This window comes from Symphalangus syndactylus, chromosome 21 (genome assembly GCF_028878055.3).
Source record: "Symphalangus syndactylus isolate Jambi chromosome 21, NHGRI_mSymSyn1-v2.1_pri, whole genome shotgun sequence".
NCBI classification, from domain to species: domain Eukaryota; kingdom Metazoa; phylum Chordata; class Mammalia; order Primates; family Hylobatidae; genus Symphalangus; species Symphalangus syndactylus.
The window spans coordinates 31,081,890-31,089,175 of NC_072443.2; positions in this window are offsets into that span (position 1 = coordinate 31,081,890).

Here is a 7,286-nt window from a genome sequence, read left to right on the forward strand (position 1 = left end):
TTGCTTTATTTCAATATCCACTTTATTGCAGTGGTCTGGAAGTGAACTCGTGCACGTATAGTGGTGCCTGTATCAGAATCCTCGGTCAATTTCCACATCCAGGACACACTGAAATACACTCATCTTCACCCACCTGCACCCGCCCTGTGAACCACTGCTCTAGTACCCATAGCCTTTCACTGATACCATCATTAGCTGTGGCCAGGATCCCGCTAATCAACCTGCCACTTCAGGTAACAGATATCCACATTTGAATTGCGCACAGCCTGTGACCCAGCAGGCATACTTGAAGGAATTTATTCTACGGATATTTGCAAAAGAAGGAAAGAACATGCAAGTGGCAATGTGAAATTTTACCACAGCTCATATAATGAAAAAGGAGGAAAACACACTAAATAATGAACTGATTAAATTAATTATGTTGAAACAATGGAATTCTAATTCAGCTGTTAAAAAAGGAATAGGTACATCTATATTTGTGGACATATTAGAGAGGAGACTAACTCAGCTCCTCACTGGTTTTGGCAGCCTCTGAACAGGCTTTTAGTCATCCTTTTAGATAAAAGCTGAGCCGAGAAAAGGGATCTTGGAGTCGGGCCCATATAACACTTTCATAAGAACACTGAGAAGGTTTTGTTACATCAAAACCACAAGCTTTGTAGGAGAACTTCCTAGCCTGTATGGCAGAGCACACTGGACTGATGCACATTTGCTACAGCTGTACCAAGATATTATTCCCCTCAAAGTGGCCAGGGCAGGGCTCAGAGCCAACTTGACCTGTTGCTACCAGTGGTGAGCAGCCTCTTCTCTTCACTCCAGAGTGCTGCCCAAATATCAGCGTTTCCATGTGTGCCATACAGGTTTGGGAAGTGGTGAATGTCAGGAACTGCTTTTAAAACATCAAAGGTTACCTGGCACTGGTATCACTGCTTGTCTCAAAGGCAAATTTCCAAAGCAAAGGAAACGGATCATTGACTGTAACTAGAGCAACCTAAGCAAAAGAATAAAGATACCTTGGGCTATTTGAACCCTTTCCCCCTTATACCTTAAAGTCACTTTGAAATGCTAAGTGAAGGAAACCAGATACAAAAAATTGTATGATATATGACTCTGTTTATGTGGAATGTCCAGAAACGGCAAATCCATAGAAACAAAGTAGATTAGTGGTTGCCTGAGGCTGGGGCAGGAACACAGATTAAAGGCAAATGGGCATGAGGAATCTTTCGGGAATGATAGAAATGTTCTCAAATTGGATTGCGGTAATGGTTGCACAAGTCTGTAAATTTACTAAAAAATCAATGAATTGTAAACCTAAGATGGGTGATTTTTACAATATAGAAATTACGTCTCAATAAAATTTAAGAAATACTTGGAAGGAATATTGAACAACTTATAATTTTAGGCATATTACTTACACTTCTAAACAAAAGAAGTATATATAAGTTATAAACAAGTGGTACATATTTATATGTTTTTTTAATTTTAAAAAACATACTATATTTTAAAAAACAAAAAGAATGTATTTTCTCTTGAATAGGCACAGAAAAATGACTAGCAGGAAATATAAGGAATTTTGTTTTTAATGGGTGAGAATGGAGTTAGTTTCCTTGCTGGGAAATTTTGACTTCTTACTTTATGCTTTTTTTTTTTTTTTTACCATTAGATATTTTTATAGGCAAAAATTCCCTTTATTTAAAAATATATAAATTATCCTTAACGTCTGTGTTTTTCTTTTGATCTCAAATAGGCTTGTCACCAAAGTTCTCAGAACATGTATTATTGATTAAATATTTCATGTCCAGAATAAAAAGGTAAAGTATTTGCTGATTCTGGAAAAAAATGTTAAGGATCTAACACACTGTCTCTTGACGAATGCACTGGGTGACATTCTGCAGAGTAGGTTTATGTTCTGCTCATAGTTTGGAGATAATTTAAGATCAGGGGTTGGCAAACCCGTTCTTAAGGAGCCAAATAATAAATATGGTTGTTTTCCCAGGCCATGTTGTCTCTGTCTCAACAACTCTGCCATTATAGCTTAAAAGCAGCCATAGAGAATATATTTTAAAATGGCTTGGCTGTGTTTGCCAACTCCTATATTAAGTGGCGAAATGAACAATTTTTTAAGATTTGCTTGAAAATATATTAGAAAAATATAACCAGCACATCAAGTCCATGACTTCACAACTATTATTACTTGGGAGGAAATTAAACTTATGTATGTTTTTAAAAGGCTGGCGATTTAAAGAAAAATATTAAGCAGGTTACAGAATAGATGGTCCATGAGTATGACGAAAATAATAAAAGATACTTGCAAATGGCAAACGTTTGGGAAAACTTCACTCGAACATAAATAACAGCTTCTTACTAACAATAAACCATGAGATGAGGAAAATCTCTCCACATTGGTAATTCTTCCCAGTGACCCAATTCAGTATTTGAGACAATGCTTCTTGAAAGAAATATTAAAATGTAGATTAAAAATCCCCAAAGGGAAGGGTCCTTAATATTTGCTGGATTATGGAAGCTATGGACCTGCTCTCCGGAAAAAAAAATACGTACCGAAAAACTGTGCTCCTTGATGCACATCCAAATTTAGAGACCTCAAAGTGGTAAAAAACAAGACAGCATACACAATGATATTATTCAAAGGCTTTTCCAAGCACTCTAGCGCACATGACCTGTGCTCAGCACCAGGCTCAGCAAAGCACACAGATCAAGAATACAGCGCCCTTTGGAAGACTGTGCCCTCCTCGAATACCAATTGTGATGACATAGGAAGCTGAGAAGGGTCAAAATAAGGGATGCTGCTATTGAGCCTGGCCCCCATTCAATTCCACAATCCAAGTCAGAAACAAAACACACTTCACATTCCAACACAGGGCCATCATTTCCAAACTGATAACTTAGTCATCACAGGGTGTTTCTACCTAGGAAAATTAGGAGTGAGGAAGGGCAAGATAAAGGGTGGACGGTAGGGAGCAAAAGGAGCTGGCATTGTTGAACACCACGCATGGGCTATGCACTAGACAAAGGCTGTTTTATTGAGTGCTCACAACAAATCCACGAGGTAGATATAATTATCTCCATTTTAGAGAAAAGGAAATGGAAACATGTGCCAAGATTTATCTCCTTTGTCTCATCAAGATGGAACACTTGTAACAGTAATAATGAACAGTAATTATTGATCTGTAAATATGTTTTATTATTTTATGTTTCCCTGTTAGCTTGTTCATGCTACTAGAATCTCCTTTCTATATCTATATTCAACTAAATTATACTTGGCTTTAAGACTCAGCTTAAGCACTGCTTTCCCCAACAAGCCTTCCCTAACACTCTCCCCCATTCTCAATTCACACCTGCCTTGGTTTTAAGTTCCACAGGACTCTATCCTGCTACATAATTCCATGGTAACACTCCACTTTAACTGCTAACTTGCTTGCCAGTCTCCCCCAGTAGACTGTTAAGAGATTATTTTTAGTGACTTCCCTTCTCAGAGGTTAATACTATGTCTGCCACAAAGTAAGGACTCAGTAACATCTGTTGAATGAATGAATGCACGAAGAAACTGCATTGCCCAATGTCTAATTAGCATGTAAGTTGTGGAAGCAGGATCTGAACCTAGTCATTCTTTCCATCATACCATAATGTGAGTATGAAAAAAATAAACTATTGGCCGGGTGTGGTGGCTCACACTGTTAATCCCAGCACTTTGGGAGGCCGAGATGGGTGGATCACGAGGTCAGGAGATCAAGACCATCCTGGCTAACACAGTGAAACCTCGTCTCTACTAAAAAAATGACAAAAAATTAGTCGGGCGTGGTGGCACGCTCCTGTAGTCCCAGCTACTCAGGAAGCTGAGACAGGAGAATCGCTTGAATCCAGGAGACGGAGGCTGCAGTGAGCCGAGATCGCCCCACTGCACTCCAGCCTGGGCGACAGAGAGAGACACCGTCTCAATAAATTAATTAATTAATTAATTACTATTTTAGCTTTAGGATATTAAAAAGATAGTCCATCAATGACTTGATTGCTCCAAATTGCTTTGGGAATCCTTTAGGAAGTACCTATAAACTAGCCTATAAGGGACAAAAGAACAAAAGAACATTTAGAAAGTAATTTTTAGGATGGACTTTATTAAAATGTCTGAGATTCAAGGAAAATTAACATTCTGTTGTGCAGAGGAGCTGAATTGTTATCAGAATTAAACTCCTAATGAAATGGGAAGTGGCAGTACAGTGCCGAAAAATAAAATCTTCAAAGTCAAGTAAGTTTATCCTTGTTGTGCAGTTTCTCTAACTTCATAGCAGGCCAAAGTATTTCTGTTACTGCATTTTTAACAAACTCTCAGGAGGTACAGTTCATGTCAAATTGCCTCTGAGATTTCCCTAGAGTAGTTCACAATCCTGGAGTATCCAGGAATCTACACATACCCGCATCTGACTGGGAAGCAAGATGAGTTCACAATGAATGCTAAGTTGTAATTCCTACGTCTCTTGAGATTTTTCAGATGGTGTGGAATGTGAAGGGTCCTGGAGGTCTGCCAGAGTGAATCTCCATCCTGCAGGGGCTGAGGCACCCAGCTGCTACCAGTACTACCACCATGGTGAGTTCTGTGTCCCAAACAAAAGTTTGGGAACTGGCTCTAGGCAACAAGAAACTATTGCAAGGTTACAAACAAAACAGTGATTAGATTGGTATTTGAAATATTCTTGCTATAGTATTATTATTATTATCATTTCTTATTATTATCACCTCCACAATAACACATTCTCATGCACATTTCCATATGCTTCCAGAATGAGAGGCAGAAAGTACAGCTACAATTGGTATACATAAAATGAAGCATAAATTTGAGTTGGCAAGTGGAAACGTATTAGAAGGTTGAAGTTACATCTATCATGTGTGTCACAAAGAGAAAATGATTGACAACTGTTGCTTCAGAGTACTATATTCTATTGAACTGACAAAATAAAAAGAAAGTATTTGTTATATGTCCACTGTATGCAAAGCAATATGCCAGATACTGATGGATCTATCTATATAGAAATATTAAGAAAAATCTTACTAGCTTCTCAGGCAAGAACTCTGGGGGAAATATTTTAGATGTGTCACTGCTGTCTAAGGTAGGTCCTCAGCTTTTCTGCTTCAACTTTTTAAAACAAAGTTAACAAACTCATAAATAATTAAAACACAAAGACTTATATTTTATTTTTGGGTAGAATATATGTTTCCTAGTATATTAATATCTACTCTCTATGGTATTGGCTTTTAAGTGTCAAGATATTTATGTAATCCAATTATTAATCAGAAGCTTGTTTGGAAAGCACACAGCCAGAAAAAACAGAATTGGCTAATTTTAAAGAACACTGTATGAAACTCTGAAATATGCCTGCTCCCAAACTGCCTCTAGACCAAATACACTCATGCCTTTAATATACAGGTTCTCTTTTCCATTCATATAGACATCAACCACTTACATTCAAATATGGTTTGTTAAATGCTACCACAAAAACCATTACATCATGAAAGGTAACTTGCAGTACAAATTTTTAAAATATAGTTTTCATTTACATTGTCATTTTGCCTTCTTGAGGAGACACTTTGTTTGACTTTACTGGACTTATGTATTACTCAATTCTGTAATAGCAACACATTTAGAAAGTAATTTTTAGGATGGACAATGGCCACAGATGCATTCATTCATTTAATAAGCATTTATGGAGCATATGTGCAGACAGGCTATTGTTCTAGCTACCAGGAATCCAAGCAAAGATGTTTGGGAGACACACAGGTTACAGATAACTACGGTCAGTATGGGAGGTGCTATGACAGAAAGACGTGCCTCAGGAATGCACCTAATCAAACATGAACAGTTGTGACGCTTTCCTCATCTTGAAGAAACAGCATGAAGTAACCAGTTGAAAAATCATGCTAAGCTTATCCACAGCGGGCTAATTTTAAAAAACATTTCTACTCAATGGACAGCCTTTTTCTGACTTTGACCACTGATGGGTAGCTCCTACGGGGGATTCAGTAAAGCCCTTATTCACTTACAGGCCTATAATCTAATTAATGCAATAAATATACATCTTAAATGATGCTTTGGCAGCAAAAACTTGAGATCAAGACCTAGATCTGTTCCTTAACAGTTGTGTGATTTTGGACAAGTTAGCATCTCAAAGCCTCAAATTCATCATCTGTATAATGGATAATGATAGTATATACTTCATATACAATGCTATAAAAATGAATGAAATAATGCAAGTAATGCACTTAGCTTTAGCCCAACGGCTCAAAAATGTTAGCTATTGCAAAAACATTATTAACATGATTAGCCTTACAATAAATGCACACATATTCAAAAGAGCAAGCAATCATTTCAAAACCCTTTTTTAAAAAAAAGAGTTAGCAGAGATGCTGATATTTAAGCTAAAACTTGAAGACAGCATCCAAATGTTTATACATGATGGAACAAACAGCAGTGAGAAAATCCAAGAAAATGATAATTTATTCAGAGGGTAATGAGAAGACAATGTTGACTTGGGCAGAGTTTCTACATGAAATGAGAGAATTAGGGCCTGAGTGGTAAGCTGCTGCCAGATCCCAAGAGGCCTATGTGCCAGGCAAACGAGCTTGGGCTTTGTCCTGTACATGATGAGGAGCCACTGAAAATTTCTGTTCAGTAATGTAAAATGATCAAAGCAGCATTTTACAAGAAAAATCAGAAAGGGAGAGACCAGTTAGAATGTGACTGCTGGAGTCCTGCTGCCTAGCAATGAGGATATACAATTAAGTCATGAGAAAATAGAAAAAAAAAATGGACACAGGAAACACTCTGAAGGACAAATAAACAGGACATATTTACTGAATCCCAGTATTGGTCACGATCCTAATCTAAAAAACGTTGCCAAGTCATATTTTCCTAATGAGTATTTAAGTCTGAATTCAAGTTATGAAATTCCAGAGATTCATTGACTCTTCCAGGCATTTTAATGGCTAAGAAGGGTACTTTGCTCACCATGAGTATTAAATCAGTGTTGGTGTTCAGAATAATGGGGATCAGTATGTATATCGATGCTCATAGCTGCATTATTCACAACCAAATGCCTACCAATGGATGAATGGTTCAATAAAACATTATATATATATGTATTATATAGGAGATTATTACAACACAACAGATTATTACTCAGTCTTAAAAGGGAATGGAATTCTGACACCTCATACAACTTGGATGGACCTTGAAAATACTATGCTAAGTGAAATAAGCCAGACACGAAAGGGCA